General features: G+C 33.8%; 1 pseudogene; it reads left to right on the top strand.

The window, feature by feature from the left end:
* The first annotated feature begins 276 nt into the window (after window positions 1-276).
* Window positions 277-8,823, top strand: LOC101697240 (eukaryotic translation initiation factor 3 subunit J-like; annotated as a pseudogene).
* Window positions 8,824-18,829: the final 10,006 nt, after the last annotated feature.

Here is an 18,829-nt window from a genome sequence, read left to right on the forward strand (position 1 = left end):
CCTGCGGCCTCTCTCGCCAGGGCTGCTCTGACATTGCCTCCATCTTGAGCAGCAGCCGGAAGCTGGTGGAGCTGGACCTGAGCAAGGACGTCCTGGGAAACTTCAGGGCCAGACTGCTGTACTGGAGCCTGGCACACCCACTCTGCTGCCTCACCAAGCTCTGGCTGGTGAGCTGCTGCCTCACAATTTTGTGCTGTGAGGAGCTCACCACAGACCTCAGCACCAGCTGCTCACTGACCAGGCTCTACATTGTCGTTGTTGTCATCATTGGATAGAATGCCCTGGGTGACGTGGAGGTTGGCGGGCACTCTGTGTGACAAGGCCAGGCCAGCTGGACAGAGTGTCACCTGGAGAAGCTTGGTACTGGATATTGAGCACCGCTCCCAGAGCAGAGGAGGTGAGCCAATCCCAGTGCCCACTAAGAGGTTCCTGGACCACCATAACACCCCTCCCAGTGCAAAGGAGGTGAGCCAATCCCAGAACCCAGGAGGAGGCTCCTGGGCTGCCATAGCACCACTCCCAGCAAAGAGGAGGTGAACCATGTGAGTGCCAGCAGCATACCCCCCCGGCAAAATGAGAAAACACATAAACAAGCCTCAAAAACAGACTTCCAGATCACCTATAGCAACACCAAAGGGAAACATGATGAAACAATCTGATACTCAACCACCTGGAATCCCTGAACTGGTACCCAAAGAGGATCTGGAAAAAATGAAATCAGCAATAATTTCTCAGATAACAGCAGAGATTATGCCCATAGTACAAGACATGATTAATAAACTTAGAGAGGACACACACAAAAAAAATAGAGGAGGTGAAGAACATGATGGAATCCCAACATAGGAAACAAATGGAATCCATAAAGCAGATACAAAAAGATTTCCAGGAGATTAAAAACTCCATTGAAAGCTTACACAGCAGGATGAGCCAATGTGAGGATAGAATTTCAGATATAGAAGATAAGATTGTGATTAGTGACAAGGAACAGAAAAATTTCTTTAAAATTGTAAGGAACTATGAGAAATCAGCCAAGCAGCTGCTGGACATTGCAAAGAAGCATAATATAAGACTGATTGGAGTCAATGAAGAAACCAGAGAGAGTGCAGATGACATAAAAAAACTTTTCACAGAAGTGATGGCAGAAAACTTCCCAAGGAGGGGAAAAGAACTTGACATACAGATAAGTGAGGCATATAGGACTCCAAATAGCCTTGATCAAAAAAAATCTACACATAGGCATATAATAGTTAGGATTCCAGAAACCCAACAGAAGAACAAAATTCTACAAACAGTGAGAGAAAAAAAACAAATCACATACAAATGAAAGCCCATCAGAATCACAGCAGACTTCTCAACGCAAGTCCTCAAGGCAAGAAGAGCTTGGAGTGATGTGTTGCAAGCCCTGAAGAAAAACAGCCTCCATCCCAGATTGATGTACCCTGCAAAACTATCTTTCAAAATTGATGGAGAAACAAGATAATTTCATGACAAAGAACACCTTAGGTACTTCATGAATACCAAACCAGCACTCCAAAAACATTTTAGACAGTATCCTAGGAAAAGACAATGAGGATCACAACCCCAGGAAGCCCAGCATAATGAATCCATTGGGCACGATAAGAAATTAAATGCAAAGGGGGAGAATCCAACAAAAATAAAAAGACAGGATAATGATGTCAGTATGTTATCAGTTATAACCATCAACTCACCTTTCAAAAGAAATAGAGTGGCAGAATGGGTCAGGAAGCAAGATCCAACAATATGATGCATACAAGAAACACACTTAATTCAAAAAAACTCATAGACTGAAAGTTAAAGGGTGGAAAACAATATTCCATGGGACAGGAACCTGAAAAAAAGCAGGAGTAGCTATCCTCTTTGCAGATCAAGTGGATTTCACACCAAAACCTGAAACACTTCTGGTCCCAAGAGTTTCAGATAAGGGATAGTCAACTTGCATGTGCAAATCTATTGTGAACATGTGTTTTCATTCCTCTTAAGTAAAAACTTAAGAACAGAACTGTTGGCTCTTAACAATAATACAAGTAATTTCTACATTGTTTTCCAAAATGTTTTTATCATTTTATATTCACATTAGCAGTATTCAAATGTTCTAACTGGTTGACACCTAAGCTCATGTCTGTTCTTTTAAAACTTGTAACTTCATCTCCCTAATGAGTGTATAATATGATCTTGTTATTGTACTGATTAGTATTTTTCTGATTGTAGTGTTACACACCTTTCCATGTGCGGTACTGGCTATTTATCATCTTCTTGTGTCTACTTTTTAATTGGGTTGTTTATTAATGAGCTGTAAGTGTTCTTTATATATTCTGGCCATAGGATATATGTATTATAAATATAGTCTGTTTAAGTACTTTTCATTTTCTTAACGATGTCATTTAAAGTTCTAAATTTTGATAGAATCTCATTTATCAATTTTTTTTTTATACATCATGTTTTTTGTATCCTAGGAAATTCTTGCCTACCCTAAATTCATGAACATTTTCCATTATAATTTCTTCTTAAAATTTTATAGTTTTAGTCTTTCATATTTAGGTTCACAGATCCTTCCAAGTTATATTTATGTATGGAAATAAAGGGTTGAGATTAATATTTTACATACAGATAACAGGTGTTCTCATACCACTTGCTGAAAACACTATCTTTTCTTCTGCTCTTGAGTTGAGCTTATGTTCTATAAAATGTTAATGTTAAATAATTTTTCAGAACTCAGTTGGCCATATATGTGTGGTTCTCTTTCCAGATTTTCTGTTTTATTCCAATGATCTATATCTGCTTCCTTATGCCAACACTGTCTTGATTACTGTAGCTTTAGAGGAAGTCTTAAAATTAGGTAATAAGAGCCGGAGATTTAGCTCAGTGGTTCCACCACCTGCCTTGCAAGCATAGTCCTGAGTTCGATCCCCGGTACCAAAAAAAAAGAAAAAAAAAATTAGGTAATAAATATCTTCCAACATTTTTTTTCCTTTTTACTTTTCTAGGTACTTTGTACTCCTACATAACTTTTAAATTTCAATATCCAATTCTTCGTTTATAGCAAGTGTGCATAGACTTGAATTTTTTTATATACCTTGTGTTTTCTAATCCTGTTAAATGAAGATACAAGAGCTAGGGGCTCCTAGATATTTCTTAGTATTTTCTCTCTAGATGATAATTTCATCTACATATAAAAATTTTGCTTACACCTTGCCAATCCTATGCTAATTATTTCTTTTTATTGCCAGACTATTTTGGTTTGGGCCTATGTTTCAATGTTTAATGGACAGATGAAGAGTACGCATATCTGTCCTTGTTCCCCACCTTAAGGAGAAAGCATTGTATCTTCTCCATTCATATAAGGCATTTTTGCTAAAGTATGGAGTACATGTCTTATCCGTTGATAAGGTTCTGTTCTACTTCTAGTCTCCTGATGGCTTTTACCAAGAACAGCTGTAGGATTTACTCCAACACTTTTTCTGCAACTACTGAAAGGATCACATGGCTCTTTCCTTTACTCTGTTAAAATGATGATTTAGGGGGGTGGATCTTCCAATGCTGAACCAACACTGCCATCCCTATAATAAAACCACTTTCTACATACTGCCAGATCTGACTTCTAATAGATTGTTTTATTAAATAAATTTCTATCTATGTTCATACTTTTTTCTTCTATTATCTTTATGCAGTTTTAGTATTAGCACACTGTATATGTGCTGCCAAAACGAGCACAAGGTAAGTAGTATTACCACACTGTTGAATTCCTAAAATGAGGGGAGAAGTGTTCCTTCTTTTTTCTGCTTTAAATGTTTGATATCGTTCATCAGGTAAAATGTATATGAGCCCATTGTCATATGGTAGGTTTTCAAGCTAAGAATATACTTTCTTTAGTAGATGCTACTCAAATTTTATATTTCATTCAGAGTCAGTTTCAATAATTTGTCTTCCAAGGTTCTTCTTAGAAGTTGTAAAATTTATTTCAAAAAGGATTTTTGTAATATGCTTTTTATATCCTATTAAATTCTGTAAAGTCTGTGGTAATGTCCTCTAAAGTTTGATATTGTGATTTTAAAAATGTATATATGATATTGTATAATTGGAAGAAAAGATCTAAAGGAGTAGGAGAAGTGGGAGGGGTAGGGGAAAGTAAAGAAGGGAAATGAAAAAATATGAGAAGAGGAAAAAAATGGAAACAAAGTCTTTGCAAATAGGGAAGGGTGAAGGGGGTGAAGGGAGGGCAGGGGAAGGGGAAAAAATGAGAACCAAGTTACTCACGTAATGGTACAAGATTGCAATGATGAATGTAATTATATTTTGTATCTAAAATGCACCAATAAACTTAATGGGGAAAAAGATGATTTTCTCAGAACTGAAATATGCAAATGACAGGGGAGAAATAAAACATGGGGAATAAGAGAATCATACATCCAGAAACTTTCAGGGAAACTGATTCAGTCAGACACAAAAAGGCAGAAGTGTGGCTGATTCCAGAAAAAGCAGTTGTTAAAAGGTGAGCTTTTCCTTGCAATGAAATGTCTGGCTGGTTTGAGTCTCAGAGGAAGAATTGGTATTAATCTTTTGCATTAGGAAGAATTGTACCATATTACATCAGGAATGATACTAAAGAGCAGTTGACAGACATATTTGCAATCCAGTAGACCTTGTTTAATGACACATTTGTGAGTGTGGTTAGAACTGATCACACTGAGGCTACATTTTACAAGTGACAAAAAAGACCTTACTTAAAGTTTACAGCTGTGAAGAAAGGAAACAAAGAGCCAAAAAGCAGCCCAGTTGAAAGATAACCCAGCCGTCCAGGAAATACAGATGTCCATCAGTTGCACTAATACACAAATCTTCTGACTATCCAGTTTTCCAGTGTTGTGGATACCTTCTGGAGTAACCAGCATCCAAGTTCAGAGGACCCTTATTCTATAACAGGTCATTTTTTAAATGCTTATTAAACTGGACCATTTTCATGTATCTTTTATGAAATATAAAAACAGGGAACAGATCTTCACTGAAGTACAATGTAATGTCCATGAGATAATGAGAATCATTGATTGCATGTTTGGTGCCATCTATGTAGCTGAGTAAAATTTTCTCTGTGCTTACTTCATTATTCCATAGGCAATATGGGAAAAGAAGGAAATGAAAATGGTTTCTACATTGAGGACTACACAAAACAGGTTAACTGAGATAAGGGACCAAACAAAATGTGGTATTTGTAAGGTGTATATATTTTACTCTTTTCAATTATTTTAAAGATGCAAAGAGTTGTACTCTGTACCTTGTCGATCTCTTCATTGTGAAATATTTAAAAATATGGCTCAGAAACATGAATTGATAACCTATCTAAAGTAATAGAGAAAGTAAATGATTTTAGCTGAGACTAAGATGTGAATGCCTTAGCTCTTGCTTCAGTTAGTTCCCACAGATAGCATATGTATTTTAGTTTACTATTTATCTACCAAGAAAATATAATAGTTAATAAATGCTTAGAAGCTGACTTCCTGGAAAACATGGGATAACTTTCTTATGTACACTTATGTTTAATTCAAATATCAAACAGCCCTTGGAATATAAATGAGTATTTTCTTCTCAGGTTAAGTGGTAACAATGTGACAGAGAATAATTTAAAATGTAAACAGTTTTATTAGTTATTATGCATGGAGTAGAACCTAGATATCATCTTGTGGGTATTAACATCTTTTCTCTTAAGTGGAAAAAATGCCTTGACATCCTAGAGACCTAATGAAACATACTTGGACTTTTGAGTCAATTCATCCTACTTTGACCTGCTTTTGACTATTGAACCTGAGACATACATTTCAAACAACTGAACCTCAGTTTTGGTTTTGTGTATTATGAATACCAAAGAATTTTTATAAAAATTAAAGAATATAAGACAAATTAAAGCATGTAAGACAATGCTTTGAACATAATATGTGCTCGTGGCATGTTATACTTACCAATACTAAAATAAAAGATTGGGGCCGGGGATTTAGCTCAGTGGTTCCGGTCCCTGCCTTGTAAATGCAAGGTCCCGAGTTTGATCCCAGTACCAAAAAAATAAATAAATAAAATAAATAAAATAAAATAAAAGATTGAATGCATTTTATTTCAAAAAGGTTTTTCTTTTAAAGAAACTTGAAATTCTCTCTATGACTTTTCAGGCATAACTACTCCACAGTCTCTCCTGCAGATATCTGTAAACATTTTTTTTTTTTTTGAAAAGTATCATTTACATTGGAATCCCTGGGGGAAAATATTTAAAAATGTAAAAGATGTAAGAGAATACTTTTAATGATTGTTCAGCAGAAGTTGTTCTTGGGGACAGTTTAATCATTAAAAGTTCCCAAGTATTTCATTATCATATCATTCAATTCCCTGAATAACCATATCCCTTGTTAATCTACTAATTTATTCTGATACTGATTCTACTGAATAATGCCTCCAGACATTTTTTTTTTTTAGAGAAGTAGAAATGCCATCAATTATGGAGCTTCTTTTGACCTTTTAACATTTATATTTTTTACCTGATGTTGATTTGTAATATTAAAAAGATATATCTCATGATAAAAACACTTGAACCAAGTGAACCACTCAGTATACATTTGTGCAGTATTAACAAATTCCCTTATAAAATCAAAACAGTATGAGAATGCATGGAGCTCCATTTCTGGAAAAATTAAGGAGTATTCCCTATTCACCTAGAGTTGTAATTACTGGTATATTGCTCTCTTATCTGTAGCCCTAATTTTCTATAGTGTTGGCAAGAGTGATGTCCAAGATCAGCAAACTATTAGTAGTGAATAGGAAAGTAGAAAATAAAGTGTGCTTTTAATTATTTGTATCTAATAAATGAGTTAGGAAATTTCTTCAATTGATATTTCTGTTTCCAAAGTAAATTTTCTTTCTTTGATATGCATATGAGTTTAATTCCTTAAGCAAATAATAGGTTGTTTAGACTTTATGAATAAACTTTGTTTGTAGTTTATAATGTTCACTATTTAAAACAAGTTTTTGAAAAATTATATGTTGTTTTATTATTTTTTAAGGAAAATTAATTCATTGTAAAAGAATTATTTTCCTGTAGAGGAGTATCTGTGCTCCTTTTTTACCATATTTATAGGACTGATGAATTTTCTGTATTCATTTTTCAGTTCAGATCAATTAAATACAGAATTTACGCAATACAATCCAAGTAATTCCTTTAATTTGCCTAATTTCAAAGAAATAAATGGTAGAAGTACATTTTTGCTTTCAACCATCTATATTAATACTATGTCGATTTTTATAAGGTTATTATTATGTATTGCATTCTTACATAAAACTCCAGAGCTGACTAGATTTTGATTTCATTTGTTTGCTTTCAAGTTTTCCTAGGTGTGAATAGTTTCTCTGGTGTGAGAAACTGAAAGTGTAAATAAGGATTAAAATGAGTAATTATAATGTGAAATAGGAAGAAAAGGTTCAAAGGGGTAGGGGGAAAGGAAAGAAGGGAAAAGAAAAAATATGGGAAAAAGAAAAAATGGAAACAAAAGTCTTTGTAAATAGGGAAGGGTGGAGGGAGTGAAGGGAGGGGAGGGCAATGGGGAAAAATAAGAACCAAGATACAGCATGTAAAGGTACAAGTTCCCAATGGTAAATGTAAATGTATTGTACATCTAAAATGTACCAATAGCCCAGCCTGCCCTGTGCGGTACGCTGAGGGCCACCGGGTGAGTCACCTTCGCCGCGCTGACTCCTCCCAGCGCTTGCCTCTCATGCTCGCGTCCGGCTGAGAGGCGACTCCGACTCCTGGGACGCAGACACATTCTCCTTGGAAGACCCGGAGTGGAAGGTGGAGGGGAGCGGTACCGCCGGCAGGGACCTCTGGGAAGGCGAGGAGAAAGACTAGGACGTTAAGGATAACTGGGATGATGATGAAGACGACAAAAAAGAGGAAGCAAAAGTAAAACCAGAAATAAAAACTTCAGAAAAGAAAAAACAAAATAGCAGAGAAGATAAAAGAGAAAGAACGGCAACAGAAGAAAAGGCAGGAAGGAATTAAAAAGAGGTTAGAAGAACCCGAAGAACCTAAAGTGCTGACGTGGGAAGAACAATTGGCAGATAAACTGCAGCTAAAGAAATTACAGGAAGAGTCAGACCTTGAATTAGCAAAGTAAACTTTCGGTGTTAGTAATAAGGTTTATGGAATTGATGCTATGAATCTATCTTCAAGAGATGATTTCACAGTGTTTAGAAAATTACTAAAAGATAAAATTACACAATATGAAAAGTCACTGTATTGTGCCAGTTTTTGGGAAGCCTTAGTTCGAGATGTGTGTATTTCATCAAAGCAAAGCCAAAAAGAAGAAGAAAGCTGTGGTTCCTGGAGGGGCACTAAAGGCCACCGTGAAAGTCGATCTGGCAGATTATGGTGGTTATGATGGAGGATATGTACAAGACCGTGAAGACTTCATGTGACATTTTATCTTCCGGTGTCTTCTTTCTGTTGCCCACAATCCCTTCAACATGTAGCACAACTTCCTTTCCTTTCAGTTCTGCCAAATGCTACAATCAGAAGTGCAGCATCTTTTGTGCTGGTTACTCAACCCCTTGACACTTAGGTGCTAATGTGCAAATGAGGGAACTTGGATCTTGCTGCCAAGGGGTTAAAATCAGGAACCTCAATTGCTACTAAATCATAGTTTAAAAACAGATCCAATAATGTTGTCATTGTTGCTATATGATTCCATAGCAGCATTCACTAAATTGGAAACGAAGGTTGCAACATGACAAAAAATTACGTAGTATTTCAGTAACACAGTCGGTAATACAGCCCTAACCATACCTCCTACTTCATAACTACTTCATAACTTGTCAAAAAAAGCCGTTTGCAGCAAGGGCATGTGGTGTGCACCTAGTATTAAAATTGCTTTGTCTTAAAATTGAGCAAGAGGATATTAAAAATCCATTGTTAAGAAGACTGCTTATCTCAGAGTGAAGATACTTAAAAATTAAATGACCAAAACCCTCCAACTTTGAAGCTGAAGAAGGTAAACCTCTCCATTATTACAGTACAATAATTACTGTGGAATCTGCTGAGTGCATAGACCATCTAGTTTTTAATTTATTCGACTATTTCTACTGATGGCGTGCTTCAGGATGGGGGAGGGAAGCTACCTGATTCAAGTGTCTGAGAAACAAATCTCTTTTGTTCTTCTAGGTTGCAGTGGAACAACTTTAACAGGGTTGTGGCATTTCCTATCCTTTATAAAACATGGTCAGCAAACTGCACCAGTTAACTACAGTTTGGTAAATTGTTATGTTCACAATTATGACATCACCAATGTTTTATAAAGTAACTAATTTAATAAAATTACTATTGTGAAGACTTAAAAAAAATGAAATAAAATGTACCAATAAAAGAATTTAAGGAAAAAAAATGTTCTAGGTGAGCTGCTAATTTCTTACAATGCATTCCAGTAAAATAGATTCTTATGTTTCTTATAGAAGTTGCATTAGAAATAGAATGCTTCAAATAATGTTTTCTCATAATTCATTATACTTATAAAAAAAAACACTAATATGCTCAAATTTCTTGTCCTGACTCCACAGTTTAAAATTTCTTAATAATAGATCAGGTATCACACTCAGATTGTTATTTTCCACAGAAAAAAACAATTGCAAAGGGAAACTTTAAGACATGCTACCATTTCATTGAAGACATCAAATACAATTAATAACTTATACTAACATATTGTTTTATTTGTGCAGCGTATGTATTTATATAAAAATATATGGATGTTATCATGGAATTTCATAAAAGTTTTTAACATTTGTTAAATAGACTTTGAAAGGTTTAATTTATATTTTTAAATCAGTATGGAGAAATACTCTCTTTATTATGTTTAAAATAATTTTCAGTCAACATCAAAAGTAAAACTCTTTATAGTGTTGTATACCTTTTTCACCATTAAATCCTTCAAAACTTATGTATTAAAATCATCTCAGACTAATATTAACGTTAAATTTTGCCAAGTAGGTAGCTGAGGTTTGAAGAAGATAACTTTATTCATGTAAGACTTCAAAACTAGTAAATGGTTCAGGAAATATTTGCACTTACACTTTTCTGACACCCTGGAATTAATTCTTATATATCTTTGAGCTCTATTCGCCGTAAACTTGAAGAAATAAATTTCAAATTGATTCATCAAAGATTTAATAGCACTTAAAAATTGTTACTGTTGGCCTTTGAATAAGAAATTTTTTCCTTCACTTGCTTGTTTGATTCTTTTATCTTTTACTTAGCAAAATTCCAATGACTTCCAAAAAATTCAATGTAACATGACATGCCCATTCAGAGGCACTCCAAGATTTAAGTGGAAAGAGAAAATATGTAAATAACATATTGCTGCTTTGGAAAATGAAAACAAAATCTCATTTAGAGTGAATTATATCTGTAGCATGTACACATAGTTTGACATTCTCAATCAAGAAATCAGAACAAAGCCTAAATAGGAAGGCATATGTTTTAAAATAGAGTAAATACAAATTTCAACTCACTTCAGTATTTATGAATCTCTTACTATGTCTAAGGTACATTCTGTTTAAGGATAAAGTTTAAAATATGAATGACTTAAAGTGAACAGACTAAATATTGAGTGGGAGTGATCATTTAAATTTCAAATATAAGCAATCCATTTATTTATCTTTATCACTCATTTCCTTCCACACCTTGCCTCTTGACCTTTAACCTCTACGTATGCTCTTTTCCTTTCTTGCCTTCCATTCTCCCATCCTTTGTTTCCCAACTTCCCAGATATATACACTATAAAATGAACTTTTTCTATCATTATTTTAAAGGCTTTATTTAGGACTTTTTACATACAAGATATAATTGAAAAGGCAGAGATGCTTCTCATACCCCCTGCCCCCCCCAACATCCATCAACATTTTCTATCAGTGATAGGTTGATTACAGTTGATGGATCTCCACTCATGCATCATTAGCCCTCAAAGTACAGGGTTCACTAATTTTCTTTTTACATTTTGTAGTTTTGGAAAACATATAATGCCATGTGAACACAATCATAATAAAATACAGTGTATTTTCACTGTCTTAAAATAATTCTCTGTGCCTTGCCAACTCGTTCCTTTTTCTACCCTTCATAAAAGTTTCAAAATAATAAAACTTTTACCTTCTCGGGTGCCATATAATTAGAATTATATAATATATAATCTTTTCAGATTGATTTTGTTCACATAGTAACATATATTTCTGTTTCCTCTGTGTCTTTTTGTGGCTTATAACTCATTTATGTTTGGATTTGAATAGTACTCGACTTGGATGTCCCATAATTTATTTAACTAATAATCTTTGCTTCATTATTTTGCTTTTGCTTATTCAAATCCCCTTGAATATGTTTTCTTTGTGGATTTATGTCTGAGTTCTCTGTTCTGTTCCATTGATCTATTTATTTGTTCTTTCATCAATACCACAATGCCTTGATTACAGAAGCTTTACAGTGAATCCTGAAGTTAGATAATCCCAGTGTTCTAACTATGTTCTTTGCCTTCAATATTGTAGAACTTTTACTTTCCCATCTCCATTTTAAAATATACAATAACAAAATTGAATTATACACTCATTAGGGAGATGAAGTTAAAAGTTTTAAAAGCCTTGTCATGACCTTTTCTTTTTGTTGGATTCTCCCTCTTTGCGTTTAATTTGTCATGCCCAATGGATTGATTCTGCCGGGCTTCCTGGGGTTGTGATCCTCACTGTCTTTTCCTAGGATATTGTCTGAAATTTTTTGGAGAGTTAGTTTGATATTCATGAGGTTCCTAATGTTTTCTTTATCATGAAAGTATCTTATTTCTCCATCAATTTTGAAAGATAGTTTTGCAGGGTACATCAATCTGGGTTGGAGGCTGTTTTCCTTTAGGGCTTGAAATACGTCACTCCAAGCTCCTCTTGCCTTGAGGGTTTGTGTTGTGAAGTCTGCTGTGATTCTGACGGGCTTTCCTTTGTATGTGATTTGTTTCTTTTCTCTAACTGCTTGTAGAATTTTGTTCTTCTGTTGAGTTTCTGGAATCCTAACTATTATATGCCTATGTGTAGATTTTTTTTGATCAAGGCTATTTGGAGTCCTATATGCCTCACTTATCTGTATGTCAAATTCTTTTCCCCTTCTTGGGAAGTTTTCTGCCATCACTTCTGTAAAAAGTTTTGTGTTTTTTTTTTATGTCATCTGCACTCTATTCTGTTTCTTCATTGACTTCATCAATCTTATGTGACTCTTCTTTGAATCATCTAGCAGCTGCTGGATTGCTTTCTTGTGGTCCCTTACAATTTTAAAACAATTTTTCTTTTCCTGGTCACTAATTGCAATCTTATCTTCTATATCTGAAATTCTGTCCTCACATTGGTTCATTCTGGTGTGTAGACTTTCAGTGGAGATTTTAATCTCCTAAAAATCTGTTTGTAGCTGTTTTATGGATTCCATTTGTTTCCTACGTTGGGATTCCATCATATTCCTCATATTCTCTATTTTTTTTATCTGTGCCCTCTCTAGATTTATTAATCATGTCTTGCAATATGGGCACAATCTTTGCTGTTATCTGAGAAATTATTTCTGATTTCATTTTTTTCAGATCCTCTTTGGTTGCCAGTTCAGGGAGTCTAGGTGGTTGAGTATCAGATTGTTTCATCTTGTTTCCCTTTGGGTTTGCTGTAGGTGATCTGGAAGTCTGTTTTTGAGGCTTATTTATGTGTCTTCTCAATTCCCCCCCTGCGGGGTGGGGGGTGGGGGGGGCGGGGGGCGGCTGCTGCTGGTTCCCCAATGGCTCACCTCCTCTCCCCTAGGAGGAATGGTATGGCCATGGGGGGGCCTCCTCTTCAGTGCTGGGATTGGCTCACCTCATCTGCCCTAGGAGCAGTGAAATTGTGGCCAAAGCATCTATCCTTTATCAAATACATTTTGTGTACTTATATATCAACACTCTTCATGATGACAAGTAGTGAAACCAGAAAGCAATGTTGCTAAGATAACTAATTTATTGAAAAGTTATTAAGCATGCACAATTGAGCAGAATCCCCAGGAGCTATACTAAAGAACAAGCAAGCAAAAATAAGAATAAAAGGAAAAACAGTTAAATCATACCACAGGCAGGATTTCAATTAGGTGACAACTTCATTACCTCTACCATTTGAATCTTCTTATCAAGTCTGCTAGATTGTGTGAGCCTCTTTTTAGCTACCTCATTGTCTAACAGCATTTTGTAAAAGATTTGAGGTTATAGGTGGAAGCACAGACTTGTTTGCCAAACCACATCATATCTTCTCATTTTTCTGGGACAGTGTAAGGAAGTATCTTATTCTTTCATAGTCCATATTACCTCAAGAGATACTGTTTCATTAAAAATTTCAAAATTAGGAAGAATGTTGGAACATTATTCAGGCATAAATAAGTAAACCAAGCCAAATCTGGTACCTGAGAATTACAATTAGATGGTATGAGATAAAAAAGATCCTCAATTTTCTGTAAATGATGTCTGTATTAAAGTTTCAAATGAGACTGTTGTAAGGAATCCATGAGGTAACACATAGTCAATATCTGTTTTTGAGAGTTATAAATGTCACAAATATTTTGCTATACATTTTAAAAGATATCTTCCCAGAAAAAAAATCATTAATCCTATTCAGAGCTAAAAAGTGAGGCTAAGAAACTTCCCTAGCTTTCATAAAATAGCAGAAATTTCTATTTTTGTGTTTTGGGAAACATGAAAGATGACACTATTCTTTGGATGTTTAGAAAAGAAATTAGTGTTAGTAGATTTGAATAAGCAATATGAATTAAAATACATGCTCTAACCATAAATCTTTATATTACTATGATACCATGTGTATTTCTGGATTTTAATTATTAACTTTCTCTTCTACCTGCTTCATTAAATTTTTACCATATACATAATGGAGAAAAATGCATCTTTTAATTAAATTTCAAATTTAAAATCCCTTAGTATGAAGCTAATTCACAATGTTTCATACCTACTTTATTACAAAAATAATAAAAGTTTATGAATGGAAATTCTTATAGAATAGTAACAAAAAGATGATATGTTATCTGACTATTTAGCATCTAACTTGTCCAGTTGGATAAGAATGCCTGCTTTACCTCTATATTTAACATTCTCATGGATTAAGCCTATTCAGACATACTACGTATTTCCATGTGAAAGGTAAATTGAAAACTGCTATGTGGAGACAAGAAAGGGCTGCAGTTAGCAGTCCAGTCGGATCTGTTATGGAGCTTGTATCTGTTGCTCCTCCTAAGTTCATGGTTCCAAAAAGGCTTCCTTCCTGCTTAGCATGCAGTGTTTGGTGCATGCATGACCAAGATTCCACAGTGTCCTGTTCTATAGGAGAAGGTTATCGAGGGACTGAGGGGCCATGGTCTTTATTGATTCAACTGGCATGTGAGAGAAAATTGCTCTAGGTTATTACTTTATTTCTTGTTATTTATGCAGCCCCAAATTATTTCAGGCATACATACCACTAAAAATTTTAAAAGTATATTTTAATATTATTAAAAAGATATTTCTGTATTTTATTATTTTATAGTATAGACTAGTTTTAGTGATGATCCTTATAGAGGAAGCCTAAAATACTCTTATTTTTCAGGCTTTTGCAGATTTTGAGAATGAAGAAAATTTTGATATTATTTGTTTATTGCAGCATATTTTATGATAACATAAAATAAAAGTCTCTATTGTGATTTTTTTCTGGAAACATGGAAAGCACAAAGCAGACAGTATGATAGACTGATGATAAAGAGCAAACATTTTTGTGACTGATTTTTTCTAAGAGAATTAATATGAATTTACCATGCCTTTACTAAATCTTGATAGAGAAGACTTTTTTTTAACTGACTGAAATTATGAACTTCATTTTCTGTTGATTTCTAGGCTAGTGCACTTGGAAATATTGAACAATTTAATAAGGCATATTTTAGTGATCTTTGCTAATAAGAGCTTAGTTGCAAGGAAATAAATGGTGTAATTATTTACACAATATAATTGCACATCAGTTTTCTTCCAGTTGCTGCACAAGTATTATTTTTACCTAATATGATCTATTATAATTGATCTGAAAGATTTAGTGTGTATTTGAGGTTTACTTAGTTCCTCAATGGTGAATGACTTCCAAGCCTCCAAAATGCTCTTAACATTCAGTAATCTGACTTCTATTTACCATTCATCCTATGCATGCCCTGTGATGTCTTCTTCAATTCCAATATAATCAATTTCCTTAGATGTCATCTGCATTTAATTTTCTGCAACATTTGTTGATGCCCATCAATTATTCTAGCTCATTGCTTGCCACATTCTGTGTTAATACAATCTAAAATATTTCTATTTTCATCTGGCTTTTTGTTTTTATCAGGTCTTTTCATTTTGCTTTTTCTGAATGCCTGACACATTTCTATGTTGCTGCAAAACTTTTTTATTTCTAAATCAAAGAAGTCTTCATTTTAAATTTACCTTCATATTTCTAACCAGTACAACTCTGTGGTTGGATACCACACAACTGCCTCAAATATAACATTTATAAAATTGAATACATTTTGCATCCCATCTCTACTATAAGAATTGATAGTTTTACATATTTATCTTTTCTGAAAATCTATGAAATGATTCTTTCACCTTGTTTTCTGAGGAGAGCTGTTTTAGTAGACTGTAATCTATTTTAAAATGTCCCATATGAAAGGAATATTAATTTACAGTACATAAATTATTTACATGTATATTCTCTCAGGTTATCTTTCTGTCAAAAACAATGTGTAGATTTTAGCAGGATCAAATGACTGTTAAAAAATCAACATATTTCAAGGATTTACTACCTCTACACACTATTCAGATATTTACCTTCTGAAAAGACAAAGTACAATTGCCTTTAGCTACAGTAGATAAAGAACAGAGCTGAAAGGACTATCTAAATCTTCACTTGTCCATGGGAGAAAAAAATAGACTATACAATGGAGTTGAGGTAAGTTAAAGTTAATACTTCATTCATTTGTTTATTTTTGGTTGAGATAGCACAATCAGAAAGCTATGAGAGAGTAAATAAAGGGGGATTTGGTACTTATTTCACTAGTGCAAAGTAAGGAAATGACTATTAAGGGTTACTTCACCTTCTTTCTGAACTTGACTATCAATACAGGGGAGAATAGTCTTTCTTCCTTAATTTTGGGTAACTGTTTAAATCCTTTTTCCTTTAGGAAATGTATTTTTGGAAATTACAAATGCTGAAGTGAAACTGGTTAGAAATATGGAAGTGTGTAATTGTCATGTGAGAATTAAATGTTTCACAATCATTGAATGGAGAGATGAGACTCATTCTAATGGATCACTGCTGTCAACTCAATGTGAAATCAGGGCCTATTTATGCATAGAAGGATAAGCTCAGCAGTTTGAGTTATAAACTCAGAATTTCTGAGACCCACTACAGGGCAAAACATGAAAGAAATGATCATGATCTCATGAGTCCTGCTTGTCTTTGTTGTTCTGTTGTACAGTATGTGGTTTTGTCCATATCTGCTAAAAATTAGCCATTTTGAAAATATGATATATATAAATAAATATGGTCACAGATGTATTGTGTTCTATAAATGAGTAGTATTCAAAATAAGAGCATATTTTAAAATACATATTGTCTTGTCTTTGGCAGGAATACTGTAAAGGTTACTGTATTTGATTGCTATCTGTTGACATTTTCTGGCATTTTCCAAAGTGTCAATATTCGTCATGGGCTGCAGTCTATTGTAAATACTAATAAAGTTGATATTTTAAAAATAATTTTTAGATAACTGTATTAATAAGTAACTAGTGGGAAATATTAGATATATTTTAAGAATAACTTTGGTTCTGGAATTCCATAGACTTCTTAGGAATTCTAATTTATCATTTACGAATATAAAAATTAATATCTGTCAATAGATGGAATATATTACAAGTCAATTAGCAGGCGTACAATTTCAGACTGTTGAAGCTGACTGCAGTGGATTTGTCTCTGTACTTTGGAAGATGCTAACCAAATGTTACATCAAGCCTAGAGTGTTTCATAATAAATCCCAGTCCTAATTCTGATATTTCTGTGTTATTATGTACACTGCAACAGTATTTTTTTTGTTATTTTTATGGTATCTTAAAATTGTCCTCTTCTACATGTAGTGATGACCACATCCCTGCTAGTACACAAAAAAATTCTTTCCAGTTCTCTAAATTACATTGAGATCTTTCTGGCCATCTTCCTTGTTTTCTTTTCTGGTAATCTTATCTTATTTTTATATATGCTTCTACTTCTTTTTTTTGGGGGGGAATCATATTAGTTATCTGCTGTTCAGTACTCAGATAATACTTATTATTTTTATAAAATGTTATTTGCTTTACTTACCTTTCAAAACTAATGGAAAATATATTTGATTACTCTTAAAAATTTGAAATGGTGCAAATAAAGAGATTCTAGAGATTTTAGCAGAATTACTTTTATAATGCAAAAATAGAAAAATTAATTCTACATACTTTTATCAATATATATTGAATATAAGCATATTTATAAAATCATGCCTCCTATTATCAAATTTGTTTACTTTTTTTACAGCTGAAAACTCGGTGATACGTTCCCCATATAGGATGAAAGCCTTTCTTTGGGGTGTTTGGAGATTTTGTTTTGTTTTCTTGTGGGTTTTTTCTAGCCTAAAGGGAATTTCTCCTCTGATAACATGTAATTTTATACCAAGATACATACATAAATAATCTTAAGAAAAATACATGTATGAAAGGGAAGATAAAAAAAAGAAGAAAATAATTTAAAATACCATTTATATTATAGTCCAGATTTCTGAATTGGATCATATAATTGTTACAAATAGTAAATTTTTGTTTAAGTGACTTCATATCACTTTGCCTTAGTGATCTCACATCAATAATTTAACCTAGTTTATACATTTTTTTTTCACACTGAACTTTCCACTATAATTGGGATCCTTCTACATAAACACTCTATAATTTACAAGGGGTATTAATCAGAAAATTCAGGGAATTTATTTTTGTGTATTACATCTGTTTGAGAATCATATTTTGACACTAACTCTCAAATATCTTTTGACTTGAATCTAGTGATAGATATAAAATGAATTAAAGAGGAAAACTATAACAGGGTGAATAATAGTTCACCAAAGATGCTGATGTTTTAATCCCTAGAATCTGTGAATATATTTCCCCACATGGCAAGTGGGAATTTGCAGACATGATTAGGTTAAGGATATTTAAAAGGGAAGAAAGTCATCTTGTATTACGTATATGAGCCTCTTATAATTACAAGGACCCTTAGAGAAGGAAGTTAGAAGCTCCAGAGGCAGAGAAGCAGATATGATGAGTCAGCAAGAGACTGAGAAATGCTCTACTTCTGTGTGAAAACAGAAGGTTGGGGTGTTGACACCAGGATTTAAGCAGCTTTAGAAGGTGGAAATAGTAAGGAATTACATTATTTTCTAAACCTTCCTGCAGGAATACAGGACTGCAGAAACATACATTTTAACTAAATATAACCTGCTCTGACCTCTGACCTCTACAACTACAAAACAATAAGCCATTAAGTTTGTTGTAATGTGTTAACAAAGAAAGGCATAAATCTGAAAAAAGATCTTAGGTTTGCAATTATTTCACAGGAAATAATTACAGATTTTGCAGGAAAAAAAGATTAATCTCATAAAAGATAAGCCCCAAAGAGATACTTTTACTGATGAAGCAGGATCAAAAGCTTAAGTTACTTGACT

Source organism: Heterocephalus glaber, unplaced genomic scaffold (assembly GCF_053883595.1).
Source record: "Heterocephalus glaber isolate CG9 unplaced genomic scaffold, H.glaber_assembly_v1.0 deba00001538, whole genome shotgun sequence".
Taxonomy (NCBI): Eukaryota; Metazoa; Chordata; class Mammalia; order Rodentia; family Bathyergidae; genus Heterocephalus; species Heterocephalus glaber.